The sequence below is a fragment of the Rhinopithecus bieti genome, unplaced genomic scaffold (genome assembly GCF_001698545.2).
Source record: "Rhinopithecus bieti isolate Rb0 unplaced genomic scaffold, ASM169854v2 scaffold_23918, whole genome shotgun sequence".
Classification (NCBI taxonomy): Eukaryota; Metazoa; Chordata; class Mammalia; order Primates; family Cercopithecidae; genus Rhinopithecus; species Rhinopithecus bieti.
Window position 1 is genome coordinate 261,971 of NW_016811178.1, and position 18,828 is coordinate 280,798.

At 39.7% G+C, this 18,828-nt stretch overlaps 1 long non-coding RNA gene across 2 annotated transcripts in view; it reads left to right on the plus strand.

Annotated features, from left to right (window-relative positions):
* The window catches only part of LOC108543182 (uncharacterized), a 106,916-nt gene that overhangs the window by 36,137 nt on the left and 51,951 nt on the right, over positions 1-18,828 (plus strand). For both annotated transcript variants that reach the window (XR_001889507.1, XR_001889506.1), the window contains exon 2: positions 12,053-12,229. This is a non-coding gene — a long non-coding RNA (uncharacterized LOC108543182). The remainder of the gene's footprint in view (positions 1-12,052; positions 12,230-18,828) is intronic.

Below are 18,828 nucleotides of genomic sequence, written 5' to 3' on the forward strand. Positions count from 1 at the left end.
TGGCATTTCTTATTCTTTGTTGATTTCAACATTTATTTTTACTTTGCTTTCATTCTTGAATGACAACTTAGCTTGATAAAGGATTCTAGGTTGAAATTATTTTCCCTTAGCACTTGAAGATATGATTTCATTTTCCTCTGGCCTCTGTTGTTGCTTTTGAGAAGTCTGCTGTAAGTCCAATTATTCCATTTTTTATTTTCCACTGATCCTAAGCTATTCTCTTTTTGATGCTACACAGTTTTGCTTTGATGCATTTAAGTGCAGATTTATTTCTATTTTTCCCTTTTTGGCCTCTTTGCACACCCTCTTCGATGTGAGGATTTGTGTCAATTCCAGACATCACCTCTTTGAATTTTCTTTATTTTCTCTATGAACCTTTCTAGAAATCCTATTAAATAGATGTATCTTGGACCTTTCACTTGAAGGAAGCTAAATTATTTCACCCCCCAAATATAATTCTTTTATATATTTCAAGATGGCTGTGCAGAAGGACTAGAACTATCAGACTAGCTGAAAAGCTGTCTTTTGTAGGGAGATTTGCTTCTGTAGAGAAAATCTGCATTGACAAAGCCAGGCTTTCTCTGAGGCTCTTCCTTGTCCAATTTAGGAAAAAATAACTGAGAGTTTGACATCTTTAAGGGCCTAAAAGAAACACTTACTACCTATTCTCTCCAAGGGCTGCCACCTGTGAGGTTTCCTCTACGTAACAAGCCCACCTTTACTACCAGCTTCCTCTCTATTCCTCTCGTAACTTGGTCTTGCCATCATAACCTGATTTACCATCAAAACCTGTTTTGGGCCATTCTCTGAGCCCCTGTTATTTCTGTAACCTCAAGATGGTATAAAAGCATCAAGCACCTTGCTTTTCAGATCTCTGTACGTCTCCTGTGCATGCTAATACACTTGTATACCTTTCTCCTATTAACCTGACTTTTGGCAGTGTTAGAACTCTTTTAGATTTTGTCTAGCAGGCAAATAAAATAAAATAAATAAAATAAAATAAAATAAAATAAAATAAAATAAATAATCTGCCTTTTTCTAGTTGATTTTTCAGCAAAACTTCTAAAGGGAAGTTTTCTTTTGGCTCCTATGCACACCATCTTTCATTTTGCTTACTTTCTACCTTTTATGTTTTTTACATTTAAAAAAGTCTCTCCATGCTACATTCAAAGTAATATGCTAGGATTTTTCTTCCAGTTAGCTAATTTTCTCTTCATCAGAGTCCAATCTGTTATTTAACCAATCCATTAATTTTTCAGATTCTATCTTTTATTTGCAGATTTCCATTTGGTTCTTTTAAAAATTGTGTGTGTTCTTTTGTCATAATGTCTTATTCTTTCATTATGAATTTTATTCCTTCTTTAATCTCTTTAATCATTTTAATATTTCTTTTATACTAGCTTGCAGATAATATAAAATTATTTGAAACTGGGCATGGTGGTATGTACCTGTACTCTAAGCTACTTGGGAGCTGAGACAGGATGATCCCTTGGGCTCAGGAGGTCAAGGCTGCAGTGGGCTATGGTCGCACCACTGTACCTACAGCCTGGGCGACAGAGTGAGACTCCATCTCTAAAAATATAATACAAATAAAATAAATAAAATAATTTGGAAATGATATCTGCTTTTCTATGACAGAGACCTTTAGATCCTGAGAGAGCTTTGGATCCTCACTCATGTTGGATCTTTACCTCGTATATTATATAATTTAAAAAAAAATTATAACCTGATCTTTGGCAAATTTTTTTTCCTCTGTGGTAATCCCCGTAGCATTTCCTGTGGAATATCCTTCTAGAGATATTTTGGATTTTCTTCTTCAAGGAGCCCTGGGCAACCAGCCCAGGAGCAACATCTATGTCAGCCTCAAACTGGGGAAATCCCATATCACAAGGAAAGTGCAAATTCAGCCTCCAAGCCTAGGATTGGCATGGGCTTGGGGCTTCATTTTCTCGTGGGAAACTTTCCTTTCCCACCCTGCTTTTAGGGCTGAGGCAAGCCTCATTGCTGTTTCCCTGGTGGGTAGGTGGACTTTGTACAGTTCCTTTATACTGAGCTTGTAGCGCTGTAGGACTCCAGCTTGATGTAGAGGTCTTAGCCGCCACTGTCTTCTTTGCATGGCCCACCCTTGTATCTTGTCCTAGTGTAGGTGTTAGAGCCTATTTCCCAGCATCATCTGGGCCCCTCTGCTCCTCCCATCCCAGGGCCACTGCTGCATCCATTTAGACATCCTCTGCCTTTCTGGAACCTGGTCATTTCCATATTCTTGGAATTCCTCATTATTTCTCATGGGCATTTAAAAAAGAATTCTTTTTTTATCCTGTTTTACTCAGCATTTCTAGATATTTGTAGCTGAAGTCATTCTACATTAGCTTGGTTGGACATGTTGACAGAACTCCTTTTTTTTCTATGGAAAAATGCAACATATTTTACGTACTATAGGTTTTTTATTTAACAGCTCCGTAAGTTTATATAGAGAGTTGAGATGTGTTTACACAGTGCTCAACTGTGTAATTAAGTAACTTACACGAAAAATATCTGCTTAATAGAATGTTTGGTACCAAAGACCTAAAGTCTTTTTTTAATTAGCCTTTTTCCTTTTAAGCTTTAAAAAACTTATTTTAAAGATATTCTGTATTCCGTGGACATATTTAAATTATCTCACTAGCATGTGACTATAAACTTAAAGGAGAAAAATTCCTAGTGGTTAGATAACACTCATATTGCTATGTGTGGAGGGATAAGTAAATTGTTGAGTATGTAAAATGTATCACATGGAAACACCAACTAACCAACTGGTGTGTATTTTAAAATTCCCTCCACAAACAGATTTTAGAAGTTGCTACTGACCTCTTCAGAACAAAAAGGGTCAGGGAAAGACTAGATCAGGAGAAAGACAAAACTCTCAACTGTATCACACCGGTAGAGTGAGTCAGGACTAATCACAGGCAGAGCACCCTCAGGTTAGGGGTTAGAATGGCTATTCCTCGTCTTCTGGCTACTCAGTATTCATTCTACCTTCTTACCCTCTTTTTTTTTTTTTTTTCCTGAGACAGGGTCCTGCTCTGTTGCTCAGAGCTCAAGTGATCCTTTTGTCTCAGTCTTCTGAGCAGCTAAGACTATGGGCGTGTGTCACCATGCTCGACTTTTTTTTGTTGTTGTTTTTATTTATTCTAGAGACAGGATCTTGTTATGTTGCCCCGGCTGGTCTGAAATTCCTGGCCTCAATGGATCCTTTCACCTTGGCTTCCCAAAGTGCTGAGATTACTGGCATGAACCACTATGCCCAACCCATTCTACCCTCTTTGATAAAAGCACCAGTTTCCTTTGAGGAAACCATTCTCCATGAACCTGTGTAGCTTTCATGGGACTATAGTTGAAGGTGCATGATTGTCTCTGGATACTTGTTCCAGATTGGTCCTTTTATCCTGGGAATTTGAAGCTTGAGCTGAGTGAAAAAGATCAGAAAAATGATCAAAGAGGCACTTTCTATCAGTTCTATCTGGATTCCAAGAGCTGCCCTTTTTTTCTGGGTTGGGAGAGGCACAGATTTTTTTGAACTCTATTTCCAGCTTTATCTTTTATTTAGTGGTCTAGAGGCCACTCCTTAATTTGGACTTTATGTTTTATGCACACACTATCTTTCTCTGATAATATTTGTACAAGAATTTTTGTTTCAGCTTAAGCCAGCCAGAATCAGTCTCTGTTCCTGGCCATCAAGCAGCCCTTGGGGTACTTTTCTTTACACACAAAATACATTTCTGATGAAAATAGCTTTTGATAAATTGTCATTTTAAAACTCACTATTTAATGATCGCCATTCTAACTGGTGTGAGATGGTATCTCATTGTGGTTTTGATTTGCATTTCTCTGATGGCTAGTGATGATGAGCATATTTTTCATGTGTCTGTTGGCTACATAAAATGCTTCTTTTTGAGAAGTGTCCTGTTCATTCCTTTTGGCCCACTTTTTGACGGTTGTCAGGGAACAGACAGGTGCTGGAGAGGAGTTGGAGAAAGCAGGAACACATTTTACACTGTTGGTGGACTGTAAACTATTCAGCCATTGTGGAAGACACGTGTGGCGGATTCCTGAAGGATCTAGAACTAGAAATACCATTTGACCCAGGCCATCCCATTACTGGAATACACCCAAAGATTATAAATCATCGGCTGCTATAAAGACACATCACACGTATGTTTACTGTGGCACTCTTCACATAGCAAAGACTGTGGAACCGGAACCAAATGTCCATCAACGAGCAGACCTGGATTTAAGAAAAGTGTGGCCAGCAGCCATAAAAAATACTATGCAGCCTTTGTAGGGACATGGATGAAGCTGGAAACCATCATTCTCAGCAAACTATCGCAAGAACAGAAAACCAAACACCGCATGTTCTCACTTATAAGTGGGAACTGAACAATGTGAACACTGGGACTCAGGAAGTGGAACATCACACACCGGGGCCTGTCGTGGGTTGGGGGGCGGGGGGAGGGATAGCATTAGGAGATAGACCTAATGTAAATGACGAGTTAATGGGTGCAGCACACCAACATGGCACATGTATACATATGTAACAAACCTGCACTTTGTGCACATGTACCCTAGAACTTAATGTATATATATATTTAAAAAACTCACTATTTAAGTGAAAACAATGGTGAAATAAACATAAAACAATCGCCTTTGTATGTCCATTTTGGAAATCAGTTATTTGTACATTTTAAGTTCTCTTCAAGTGAGTTTTACCTGAATTATGCTTTTATTTATTTATTTATTTATTTATTTATTTATTGAGGCGGAGCCTCAATCTGTCACCCAGGCTGGAGTGCAGGGGCGCAATCTCAGCTTACTGCAACCTTTGCCTCCTGGGTTCAAGCAATTTTTGTGCCTCATCCTCTCAGGTAGCTGGGATTACAAGCAAGTACCATTATGCCCCGCAAATTTTTGTATTTTTAGTAGAAACGGTTTCACCAAGTTGGCCAGGCTGGTCTGCCATACCTGGCCTCAGGTTATCCACCCGCTTTGGCCCCCAAAGTTCTGGGATTACAAGTGTGAGCCTGGCCTGATAGTGCTTTAATAAATATAGTTGATTATCCCGTGGCTGTGACATAATTTGACTTGGGGTCTCTCTAACCCTGTATAGTCAATTATGGTATGCATATGAGGCTCCACTGTGTGTACAAAGCAAAGATATTATCTTATTATTAAGCTTGTACAGACAAGACTTAATAGGAGTTGTGTGCAGGCTGGTCAAGTACCTCTTGTGGCCACATATTTGCTGAGTGGAAATAGTAGATTTGGCTTAAGTTCCCCTTTCTTGAACTTTCATAATTAAGAAAGGACTCTCAGTGTTTTATCATTTTGAAATTGCAATGTGTAATAGGAACTAATGAATCACTTTGCCATTATGAAAACCAAAGTAAAATTAGAATGTTGTTTTGCAAAAGCACATTGGCAGGTGTTCTGCTTAGAGTTGTGTAAGTTGTTCTATGTGTGGCAGTTCCATGAGCCTTCAAATGTATCTGCACCCTGACTTCAGGCCTCTGTGGTTTGGATCAGCATGTTCTCCCTGTTGAAGTGCCTCCTCCACTGAGACTGTCTGCTCGAGTTCTACTCATCTCCTAAGGCCAACCCAAACATTACCTTCCCCTGAAACCTTGCTGAATTTCACCCAGCAGAATTAGTCATTCCATCATTTGATCCTTTCTTCATCCCATTGGAGATCCTATTGCCTCATCTAATAGATTGTGAGCATGTCAGAGAAGTGGGAGAGGGCATTGACTCAATACTTTATGCAGACTCACTACCTGTACTCGAATTAGTTTATCTCCTTAGGTACTGAATACCCTCCTTCCTCACTGAACAGAAAACCCCTTTAATACATTTCTCAGATGCTCTAATACATGCAGTATAGTCAAGAGACCACAATTACCTGCAGAAGGACTTCAGTAATGCACATGGTAGAAACCAACATATCCCCATTGCCTTATTTATTTGTTTCAATGTAAATGCTACTAAATTCTTCACACTTTGAACATGCTGAATTGGGGAGATTCAGCAATGCTTTTTAGGGACTAATCTCTTTTACTGAGGAAAAGGAACGTCAGTTTACCAATCAGATAGGAGAGAGATGTTTTGTTAGTTTTCTTTTTTCCTGACTTAAAACCACACCTGTGCCAATTTGGAGTTAGCCATGCTCCTGCTCATCCCTTGGTAAATAGGAGTTTGAACAGTGGCCTTCAGTGGTCCTGTGGCTCACATGATCCCATCTAGAGAACACTCCTTAATTTGGACTTTAAGTTTTATGCACACACCATCCTTCTCTGGCTACCACACTCTTTGTATTTCTGTCTGCTCAGGATGTTCTACGTTTAGTTCTTTGCCTAGCCAAATTCTGCTCATCCTTTGAGACCCTACTACTGCTCTACCACTAACTTTAAAAAATACTTTGAGTGCCTTTTAATAGCCAGGGAGACAAGGCAGATAAGAACCATGCCATTGAAGAGTTTACATCCCAGTAAGGGAGACAAACAAGTAAAAATAAGTCAGTTAATCATCAACTGTGGCAAATTTTCTGAAATAAAGGCCCAGTGCAGTATGACAGCGTGCCTGGGAGCAGGGTTTTTTCAGGAAGGTTGCATTGAAAGGCCTCTCAGAGGAGGTGACATTGGAGGTTAGTCCCAAAAGGGAAGGTTTCGTTGATCCTTCTAATTGTGTTCAGCACCCCTTCTTGGTGCTTTTATTATCTCTCTTGTTTCTTAAGACATCACATTGTAAAGCACATCTATGTATTGCAGTGGTGCCTGGTAAATGTTTAACAAAAAGCCCAAATTTACAGTGTTTGCCAATTTCTATGGTATAAATACTCTCACTCTCACCATGGCTGATTTCAAGCTACTAACTTGATGTCAATGAAGTAGAATTGAGAAGAGATGCAGAGAACTGGCTCTTGGGAGCCAAAGAGAGTCAGCTTGAGCCAGCTCCAGCATGTCTCTGTGCCTGTCTCTCCCACGAGGCTGTTTACTCTCTTTGAGGTAGTAGTAAATATTTAATGACTCAATGAATTGACCCATGTACAGGTGACTACTCAATCTAAATCCATTGTTTTTAGTGTTATTAACTATAGGCTCCAAAGATGACACATGAAAGGGAATACGAGTTATGTAACTATTATATGTGCTTTTTGAAATTCAATGATAAAAATATTTATGAACACATCAGCATTTGATACAATATTGATTCTTCTCATAAATCAAAGGTTTGAATGAATTAGGAAAGGAAAGAAGAAAGATTTATCTTTACAAGTATACCACATACATCAGTATCAAGGCAAATAGTACATAGGAAAATAAAAATAAATTTAGAAAGGTTATACATTCTACTCCAACAAAGGAAATCAAAGCTGCATTTCAGACCTTGTGATGAGCAAAAAAATTTGGCTATAACCTAACCATCATTGTTTCTCAACAAAATGTGGGGTATATGATTTTATTTTCTGGGCATACCTTAATATGCTTTATGTAGAACCTAAAACATATCCTTATACATAAAACACATGAAAACATAAGTTAGTGAGTTTTGATGATTCTTTATCTTAGTGGTTATTTCCATAGACTTTGACACAGAAAAATGGTAGAAGAAAGACTTTTAAAAATACATATCTAAGAAAGATTCAAAATGTTTAAAACCAGAAGGATTTATAAATGATTCCCCAGACTGATCTAAACACATTAGAATGTTCTCTGGGTATTTGACACGGTTGGAACTACCCCTTCTCTCCATTTCTAGTATAGATGGCTTTCATCATGCACTCCTCGTTAGCTGAAATTTTATACTTAAAAAGCATAGGAGATTAAAGAGCTTCAACCTTTTTGTTATTCTTCCCATTGAGTGGTGAATTCAATGGTTACACATGAATAAAAACTGGAGCAGAGAGACAATTTTCCCCTTCCTTCCTTCCTCCCTCCCTCCCTTCCTTCCTTCCTTCCTTCCTTCCTTCTTCCCTTCCTGCCTCCCTCCCTCCCTCCCTCTCCCCACCTTTCTTTCTTTTTTTTTTTGCTCTTTTTTTTTTTCTTCCTTCTTGTGGTAGAATGAATAAATGACCCTGAGGATGTTTATGTCCTAATGTCTGGAACCTGCAAATATGTTACCTTCCAAAGTAAAAAGAATTTTGTAGATGTGATTAAACTAAAGGTCTTGAGATGTGGAGATTATCTTGCATTATCAGGTGGACTAATGTAATCATAGGATTCTCATAAGAGCAGGCAAGGCCGGGCGCGGTGGCTCAAGCCTGTAATCCCAGCACTTTGGGAGGCTGAGTCGGGCGGATCACGAGGTCAGGAGATCGAGACCATCCTGGCTAACACGGTGAAACCCCGTCTCTACTAAAAAAATACAAAAAACTAGCCGGGCGAGGTGGCGGGCGCCTGTAGTCCCAGCTACTCGGGAGGCTGAGGCAGGAGAATGGCGTAAATCCGGGAGGCAGAGCTTGCAGTGAGCTGAGATCCGGCCACTGCACTCCAGCCTGGGCGACAGAGTGAGACTCCGTCTCAAAAAAAAAAAAAAAAAAGAGAGCAGACAAGAGAGTCAGAAAGTCAGAAGATAGGGAGAAGATGTAAGAACAGAGGCAGAGGTCAGAGAGGAGAAAAGATGCTACTCTGCTGGTTTTGAAGTTGGAGGAAGGGGCCAGGGGAATATGGGCAGCACATTGTAAACTTAACAAGGTGAAGAAATAGGTTCTCCCATGGAATCTCCAAGAAGAAGAAATGCAGCCTTATATATGGATTTTGGAATTCTGACCTCTAGGACTGTATATAATAAATGCATGTTCATTTAAGGCACTAATGTTGTGGAAATACGTTAAAGCGGCAATGGGAACAATCCCATCAAAAAGTGGGTTAAGTACATGAATAGACAATTCTCAAAATGTCCGACAAACATGAAAAAATGCTCAACATCACTAATGATCAGGGAAAAGCAAATTAAGACCACAATGAGATACCACCTTACTCCTGTAAGAATGACCATAATCAAAAAAATCAAAAAACAGTAGATGTTGGCATGGATGTGGCTATCAGGGAACATTTCAACACTGCTATGGGGAATGTAAACTAGTGCAGGTGCTATGGAAAACAGTGTGGAGATTTTTTAAAGAATTAAAAGTAGAACTCCCATTTGATCCAGCAATCCCACTACTGGCTGTCTACCCGGAGGAAAAGAAGTCATGATTTGAAAAACATACTTGCACACACATGTTTATAGCAGCACAATTCACAATTACAAAATGGTTACTAACCCAGATGCCCGTCAATCAACAAGTGGAGAAAGAAACTATGGCATATATATACGATGGAATATTACATAGCCATAACAAGGAATGGATTAGCAGTATTTGCAATGACCTGGATGAGATTGGAAACTATTATTCTAAGTAAAGTAACTCAGGAATGGAAAACCAAACATTGTATGTTCTCACTGACATGTGGAGCTAAGCCATGAGGACATAAAGGCATAAGAATTGTATGATGGACTTTGGGAACTTGGGGGGAAGAGTGAGAGAGGGGCAAGGGATAAATGACAACATATATGGTGCAGTATATACTGCTTGGGTGATGGGTGCACCAGGATCTCACAAATGACCACTAAAGAACTTACTCATGTAACCAAATACCACCTGTACCCCAATAACTTATGGAAAAAAAATAAAGCAGCAATAAAAAACTAATGCACTTGCTTCCTTTCCTTTTTTTTTTTTCTTTTCTATTTTTTAAAGAGGTAGTAGAGCAGGGTTGTCCCATCTTTAGTCTTTCCTGGTCTACACTGGAAGAAGAAGAATTGCCTTGGGCCACACCTAAAATACACTAACACTAACGATAACTAATAAGCTAAAATTGAAAAATCACACACACACAAATCTTGTGTTTTAAGAAAGTGCTAATTTTAGCAAATTTTGGAAAGCTTTTCAAAGTATAAGAGAAAGGAAGAGGTGTTAATAATTCTACTACTCTTCTAGGTTCCATTACAGGTAATATTTGGACATATTTCTATCTAGATTATTCTATTTTTAAAGAAATGGCTGAGGTAATAGTGTGTATATAGTTTCACATACTGTTTTTTTTTTTTTCACATAAGTAAGTGTATATCACAAGAAATTTCCAAAAACACCATAATGTGGCAATGACTAATGTTGGGTATTCAGCAGCTTTAAATTCTGTTTTGCTTTTTTTTTTCTTTTTTTTTTTTTGAGACAGAGTTTTGCTCTTGTTGCTCAGGCTGGAGTGGTGCAATGGTGCAATCTCGGTTTATCGCAACCTCCGCCTCCCGGGTTCAAGAGATTCTCCTGCCTCAGCCTCCCCAAGTAGCTTGCATTACAGGCATGTGCCACCACGCCTGGCTAGTTTTGTATTTTTAGTAGAGACAGGGTTTCTCCATGTTGGTCAGGCTGGTCTCAAACTCCCGACCACAGGTGATCTGCCCACCTTGGCCTCCCAAAGTGCTGGGATTACAGGCCTGAGCCATAGCGCCCTGCCAGTTTTAAATTCTTATCATAAATAATAATGAAATGCATATTTTTTGCATAATTCTTTGTGCATACTGTGGTAAAATAAACAACATAAAATTTACCATTGTAACCATTTGAAACTGTTCAATTCCGTGGCATTAAGTATATTCACAATGTTATGTAACTATCACCACTATCCAGTTCCGGAACCGTGCGTAAATCTGCCTGAATTTCACACCATTTCTGCATAATAAATTCACAGAGAGTAGAGTATTGCATTAAAGGAAAAAATGCATATTTTAAAGTACATCCAGAAAGGTGGTACTCATTTGCTCTTCTGAGCATAAGAACATTGGTTATAACATTCTAGTTGGTCCTCATTTACACTATCGTTCAAAATATCTTCGCAAATTTATGAGTAAAAATTAAGATTTTATCTTTTATTTTGTTTGCATTGGATTATTATGAGGCTGAATATTTTCTAGCATGTTAATTAACTATTTTATTTTACCATGTGAAATGTCCGTATGCCACCATGGGTCATGAGAAGGTGAAGTCACTGCTCTCTGCCCCACCTTCCCAATTCAACTAGAGGACTCTATTCTTATCTGCTTTTTATCTTACTTTCTGTGAAGGATTTTATTGGAAGAAAGGATCCCTTGGCTAATAAATGTTTGAAAACAACAAATCTGGACTTATGGTTTTCAAATATGTGTATGTATAAGTAATACCTGAGAAATGTGTTAAAAATACAGATTTCCTAAGACCTATCTCAGAAGTCTCAGAAGCCAGGGGATTTGCATGTTAATCTGGTGGTGGGTTATCTCTTGCAGACTGTCCGAAACCCACGTTTTGAGAAACACTGCCGTATCTTGTTTCCCATAGACTAGGACTCACAAGATGATTCTAAATCCAAGAGGATCTTGAGTGGGGTTAAATAAAACTAATGTGGTATTAAATAAAATGGAATCACATAAAATGAGAGATTTCAGTCCTTCTGAATAAGAGAAGTCTCAGTTTGATGTGAGTGCATCTTTAATGACTTTCTAGCACATATTAACCTCCCTTTCAACAAAAACAAAAACAAGCCTTAGGCTCAGAGCTTTTAGCAGGTAATAGTATCCAGTTACATTTTAATGGCATTATTTTTTATTTGGTTTATTTGTATGGTTACTTTTTAATTATGAAAAGTTATATTACAATTTTAATTATGGTAGTGATATTAAGATATTAGGAAATAACAGTAGAAGTATTTTGGGTAAAAATAGTGAAGGTTGTAATCAAATGAATCAAGTCGATGAATCACTGGTTTGGAACACGAGCTGCTGTACAGAAAGAGCCGATCTAAATCCAGAGCTGGGGTGGGGGTGGTTTGGAAGATCCTTTGAAAGGGGACAGCAGTGGAGGTGGCTAAGGAGCTTTGGAAACAGCATTGGACGCTGTGTTCTCGGTGAAGGGACAAAGAAGAACACTTCTTCATAATTTTCACCTTGTGGCTCATACTGCCAGCGATTTAACAGGGGTGATGCACTTTGCTGTTTGTTTCTTCAGATGATTCAGGTTAAAACAGAAGAACTTATGTCTACCTTCAGCGACACATACGTGATTCTTTGCAGGACTAAAGAGTACTAGCCCTTGCCAGCTGGCAGCCCAGGATTTTGCAGAAGGTTACAGATGCTGCCATGAGAAGTTACAGATAGTTTCCCTTAGCTTCTCCTCTAATGCCATGTAAGTAAAAAAAAAAAAAATCACTGACTCACTATGCCATGTAAGGCAAAAGGAAGACTCTAAGAGAGCGTGTAATGGATTCCCTTTTAAAGCATGGTAGAGACTGAATTATTATTGACTAAGAAAGTTTTCAGGCAAAAAAAAAAAAAAAAAAATTATCGAAATATTATAGATTTTGAAAAGCTGATTCTGTTTTGTTTTGTTTTTTTTTAATTTTTATTAATAAAATTTTTTTTTACTTTAAGTTCTGGGATACATGTGCAGGCGTGCAGGTTTGGTTACATAGGGTATACATGTGCCATGGTTGTTTCCTGCCCATCTATCAACCTGTCATCCAGGTTTGAGCCCCGCATGCATTAGGTATTTGTCTAATGCCTCTCCCTCCCCTTGCCCAACCCCCTGACAGGCCCCAGTGTGTGTGTTCCCCTCCTGTGTCCATGTGTTCTCATGTTCAGCTCCCACTTATGTGAGAGAACTTGCCAGTGTGTTTGGTTTTTCTGTTCCTGTGTCAGTTTGCTGAGAAAAAGTCTTCTAGCGTTCATCATGCTCCCTGCCAAAGGATATGAACTCATTCTTTTTCATGGCTGCATAGTATTCCACAGTGTATATGTGCCACATTTTTTTTTTTTAGATGGAATCTAGCTCTGTTGCCCAGGCTGGAGTGCAGTGGTGCAATCTCTGCTCGGCTCACTGCAAGCTCCGCCTCCTGGGTTCACACCATTCTCCTGCCTTAGCCTCCCGAGTAGCTGGGACTACAGGTGCTCCCACCATGCCCAGCTAATTTTTTGCATTTTTAGTAGAGACGGGATTTCACCATGTTAGCCAGGATGGTCTCAATCTCCTGACCTCGTGATTCGCCTGCCTCGGCCTCCCAAAGTGCTGGGATTACAGGTGTGAGCCAGCGTGCCCGGCCAATGTGCCACATTTTCTTTATCCAGTCATTCACTGATGGGCATTTGGGTTGGTTCCAAGTGTTAGCTATTGTGTATGTGTGTACATATACATATATATATATAGTTTTTTTTTTTTTAGATGGAGTATCACTCTTGTTGCCCAGGCTGGAGTGCAGTGGCGTGATCTCAGCTCACTACAACCTCTACCTCCCGGGTTCAAGTGATTCTCCTACTTCAGCCTCGCAAGTAGCTGGGATTAGAGGCATGCCCCACCAAGCCCGGCTAATTTTGTATTTTTAGTAGAGACAGGGTTTCACCATGTTGGTCAGGCTGGTCTCGAACTGCTGACCTCAGTTTATCCACCCCACCTTGGCCTCCCAAAATGCTGGGATTACATATGTGAGCCACCATGCCCAGCCAAAGAAGCTGATTCTAAACCAACAACCATGGTGTTTTCTGATAGACTGTTTAGCATCCATATAAGAAGTGTTATTTGTAATGCTAACGGTTTTCCTTTCACAACAATCATTTATCTTACTGGCTGTAAGATAGGGTAAACTGTAATTTACCCTATTATCTAATTTACTGAACAGATTTTTTTTAAAATGTTAAATCATGTTTTGAAATAAAATTGTAAATGAAGAATGCTTGTCACCACATGTTAGTAATGGAAGTATTCTATTATTTTTAATTTTATGTATGTACAGACAAGAGCTATATGGGAAATAACTATTATAGACCCATTATAATTTCATCATTTATAACCAGGGTTGGTAGTAAAGCAACAGAAATATATCTTCAATGCAAACTTGCTCCCAGCATCTCTTTCCTTTCATCCTTGACCCTATTGCATCCTGGACAGGAAGAAGACATCCTCAACCCACCAGCCCTTTCCCTCCAATGTGGGCTGAGTGTTGGGTCAACTGATAGGCAGTGCAGACTCTTCATTTTGCTTTGTTGGTGCCTTGGAGGCATGTGAGGGCACAGTCTCAAATTCCAGAGACCTTGCCTTCAGGATTTGAGGTGGGGGAAGATGTGAAAGAAGACCTTTAGCCACTCAGTATTATCAAAAGCGATCACCAAAGAACTTTCTGTGTCTGGCATTGTGTTGGGATGTCCATCAGCAGTACTGAATGGTTTTTTTTAGTGGACAAGTATTCACACCTTGGTAAAAGCAGTATACACCCGGTGGAAAACTCCTATTCATGGCATGGCAGAATTGTAAACATTTCCTCTTTTGCCAAATTTGTATTAATCTGGTGCTACAGATGATTCAGGTTAAAGCAGAATAACTTACGTCTACCTTCAGCGACACATACGTGATTCTTTGCAGGACTAAAGAGTATAGGCCTTGCCAGCTGGCAGCCCAGGATTTAGCAGAAGGTTACAGATGCTGCCGTGAGAAGTTACAGACTTCTCACGGTCTTCCATTTGAGGGGCCCCAAAACTTTCAGAAGTAGGAATCCTGTGGCATCTGCTAATGGTGATTGGAAGAAAGAGTAGAGGTGACAGTATCTATGGGTGCAGTACCAGAACTATTATGAAATGCTTCCAGCTGCGATTTCAGAGGAATCTCCCCCTGAACCCCTGTACGTGGTTCTCCTATTTCAGTTACTCTTCTAGCTATGACTCTGTTTAGATAAGATGAAGTTGATGGATTCATTAGAAAGTTTCCACTGAACTTGTCTGTTGCAATTTCTCTTTCCTCAAGGGCATGGACACAGCTTTGGTTCTCCTTCCTGCACTCACTTGTCTGCTGCTCCCATTCTTCCCATGAGGGCATAGATTACCTAGCAGGCGAAGGCACCGTACACTATTTGATTTTTAATAGGAGAAACCCTCCAGTCAGAGATAAATCTTACTTGGAGTCTAGGTGGCTGTAAGTCTGAAGTGTCAGTATGGCATTTCAGCACTTTCAGTAGAAGTTACCAAGGGCCAAATAAATCACAGAACCAGCCTTTGAGGTACTGAATTTGGCTTGAAATAGAATGTGAGGAGATGATTCTGGTCTATTATACCAGAGGCCAAGTTTATTCTGAAGTAGCCATAGCCAGGTGAGGGTGGCCTTCTGGAGGAGTAAGGTTTGAGAGAACCATGTTGGAAGTCATTAAGAGAAAGAGCTTATTTCCCAGCTGCTTCCTGCTCAGAAGCAAGGGCTCTGGTGGTTGGTACAAGATAAAGCTAAGCATGGAGTTTCTTCTCTTGATAACCTAGATTGACTCACAACAACTGGGTCTATAAAGAACCCAGATTATGTCATGTGCCAATCTGTCATACACCGGAATGTGTATCTCATGATTCAATAATTTCTGTGTTGTGTATGCAATTGCGATGTGCATGTCAATTCCCATCTTTCTTAGGTAATGTCTGGTAGTGCAGAGTCTTTACTGTCCTTGGAGGATAAGATACATCATGTAAGGTGGCAGTCTGCTAAGATTTCTACTTTAAGGAAGAGGTGCTGTTGCAAAAGAAATGTTGAAGTTAAAAACAACTAATGATCAATTGATTGGGCTTGGACACAGACTCTAGCACTTGAGTACCTTACACTTTTTAACTTGCACTCTAGCTTTGATCAGGCTTTTCCTGTGATTGTACAACTAGGAAATAATAATTCTCTTGGCTTTGCTCTTGATTGACATTTGGGAAATGGCTGCCCTTTAGAACTTGGCTCTGATCTCTTTGGTATTTGCCTGATGTCTTGAGACTGCATTCTTCTGAGCTCCTGGTGTCTTAGATTCTCCCTGAAGTTAAGAATGCTATCAATCCTCCAAACCTGCCTCTTACACTGTGACAACTGATAATATACTAAATTCAAATGAAAATCTTAGGCAAGACCCTTTGGGGTCTCCTAGTCTTCATATGAAACTGCATTTTTATCAGTATAAAAAATATAATTTTCAAAAGTTACATAAATTCTACCAGTTTGAAAGTAAAAGGGGTAAAGATGCTTTGCATCATGTTTCTAAGGTTTCTTAGGATTTTCATATGAAAAGCACTTTTTACTTCCTGGTCAGCCAAGAACTCCAACTGATTTCAGCTGCTGTTATTTGGTGTGTGAAAAAAAAAATTCCAAAGAATTTTGTTATCAATAATGCTATGCAACCCGGCATAACACACTTGACAATATCAAAAGAGATGCTATCATATAAATGTAACAGGGAGCAGAATGCAGTTCTGTTTCATGATTTGGCCAGAAAAAAACAAATTACCTTGAGTCACCCAAGGCAACCTGACTTCATTAGACCCCTGGTCCTTGTACATGTTATAATTCTGCCCCAGTAAGGAGATTATAAAAGAAAGGTTTTCATGGCTCTCAGAAAGGAGATCCTCTCCTTTTCAATTACATCTGATTTATGAACTGTTTAAGCTATTTCCCAAAGTCTTCCTTCACAGCCTCTCACTTGTCTGATAAACACTGCACAAAAATTCTGCTGGTTTGCAAAATCCGACTCTTACGTGTCTGAAGTCCCCTTTCGGATCCTGGGAGGAAGGAACATTGAAGTCTCCAAAGAGCTGCTGGTGACAAATGTCTACTGCATTTCCTGATGGCAGAGAACAAAAGTGAGACGTGAAAGAGAAAACATACACGCAGTGGAATCCTCTCTCCTTCAGCTCCTTTGGAGCCAAGTGCTGAGCTGTCTGATTTTTATACCCCTACCCGCTCAGCCTTTCTCCCTCTCACGCTGTGGTCTGTTCTCCACAAATATCTCCTTTTTGGTTTCAGAGCAGATGGAATTACCGAAAACAAACTGTAAGTTCCCAGGCACACAACTTTCTCACAGCCAGGAAGGGAGTGGGTGACAGGACGTGGATTACTCTCTCCATCCCCAGCCCTCTCCACCTTCTTTTCAAAAGCAAATTCTTTAAAAAATATAGAGAGAGCATAACTCAGCAGTCATTTGGCAACGGGTGAGCATGGTTATCTTTCAAAATAATAATGATGCCAAACTTTATAGAAAAGGAAACTGTTCTCTTTGTTCCAAAACCCTACAATGTAGATAAATATCTCTCAAGGCATAAATACAAAGACATTTTTAGAACTGGCCCATTTGCTAGTCTAGACTTATAGGAAAGCATCATAAAACTGTTATTTTTCAATGGGTCAAATTCTCTTCCATTGCAACTCTATCTGCCCCAGAACTGAAAAGAATCCCAGTTTTAGAAAGAATTTGGCAGCCCTAGGTCAGTTCTTTTCTTATTCATCTACTATAGATCTTGATCCACATCATAAGAACAAGAGTTTTGAAGGTTTTTTTGTGTGTGTGCTTTATTTTTTAACAAGGGAAGCGTCTTCTACCTGAGCTCCTCATGATGACTTCTCAGACTCTACTGAGTGTGAGATGGTTTGCGTGTCTGGCTGGAAGGCAGGTTTGCTCCTACTGGACCTAATGTCTTGGTCCTATGAGAGGGTTTTGTGGGCCTCTTTGCCTCCTGCTGAAGGCACCAGTGAATATCATTTGCAGAATTAGGGTGTTGGCTCGAAAAAGACATAGTGTATTATCCCATAGAAAGTATGAGAGCATCTGGGAATTATGAGGGCATTTATGAGTAACATCTCTGGTAGACACATGAGATCAGCTTCTTCCCGCTCACCACCACTGAAGATCTGGGGGCGGATGGGCAGAGGTGAGGTGGTGTGGCATGGCAGCTGGAACACAAGTGGAAATAGCCAACTTGGCCATACTAAAGCCCCATTTGCCATCTATGTGTGAGGCCGTTCCAGCATTTGGTGTCCAAGGACACCTAGTCCTGGCCTCGCTTGCCTTCCTATTTTTAAGGGGGAAAGGCTTCATATACTTATTTATGCAAAATGAAAAAGAAAAAAAACTTGAGTATCAAGTAATTGTTGAGCAAGCAACACAGTGATAAATTTTTAAAATATACAAATGAGGACTATATGGCATCAATTTTGCTAGAATGATCCATGAACTTTATATCAAGGAGCAAAATCTTGGACATTGTGCATTAGTTTTACTATGATATCTTTCAATTCAGAAGAGGACAAAGTTTTTACATAGTTCCCTGCATCAGTGATGGGAGTGTTGAGTTTTCATGGTTTTTGAAGAAAGTAGAAGTTAAATCACTTCTTTTGACTGTCCAAGGTGGTGCATTTTATGGAAGAAGAAGAAGGCCCTATGCTGGGAGCCTTACATTTTGCTATGGCCTCTGTCAGTAACTGAGAGTGGTGATATGGAACTCCCCTGCCTGTCTGGGCCTCAGTCATTCTTTCTGCAAGGAAAGACTAATGGAGTTGACATTTACTGCCCTCACTGAGGTCTCTTAAAGTGTGATGACACTCTGGGCATGCAGTGGGTTTTAGTAAGAGTGATGTGATTCACCTGCTCTCTGAATTCATATGCAAGGTGTGAGCAGAAGTAGGGGCAATGGAGTGTGTGTGTGTGTGTGTGTGTGTGTGTGTGCGCGCTTAGAGCTAAAAGTAGTGGCCAAGGACAGTTGAGCTGCTGCAAGTTTCATTTTATTGTCTTCAGTAGAAACCTCCTATTGCCAAACCTTTGAAGAGGTAGCTAAGGCTTTTTCTAAGACACAGACAAATGTTCCTCTTAGTTATCATGATAGATTTTTGACCAGGAGAGCCACTCTCAGAGACATGTGATGATTGTCCTGTGGTGATGTGTCTCCATTAAGAGATAAGAGGTGGTATTGATGCTGAAGTGATCTGGTGGAGAAATGGCCTGAGATAGAGAT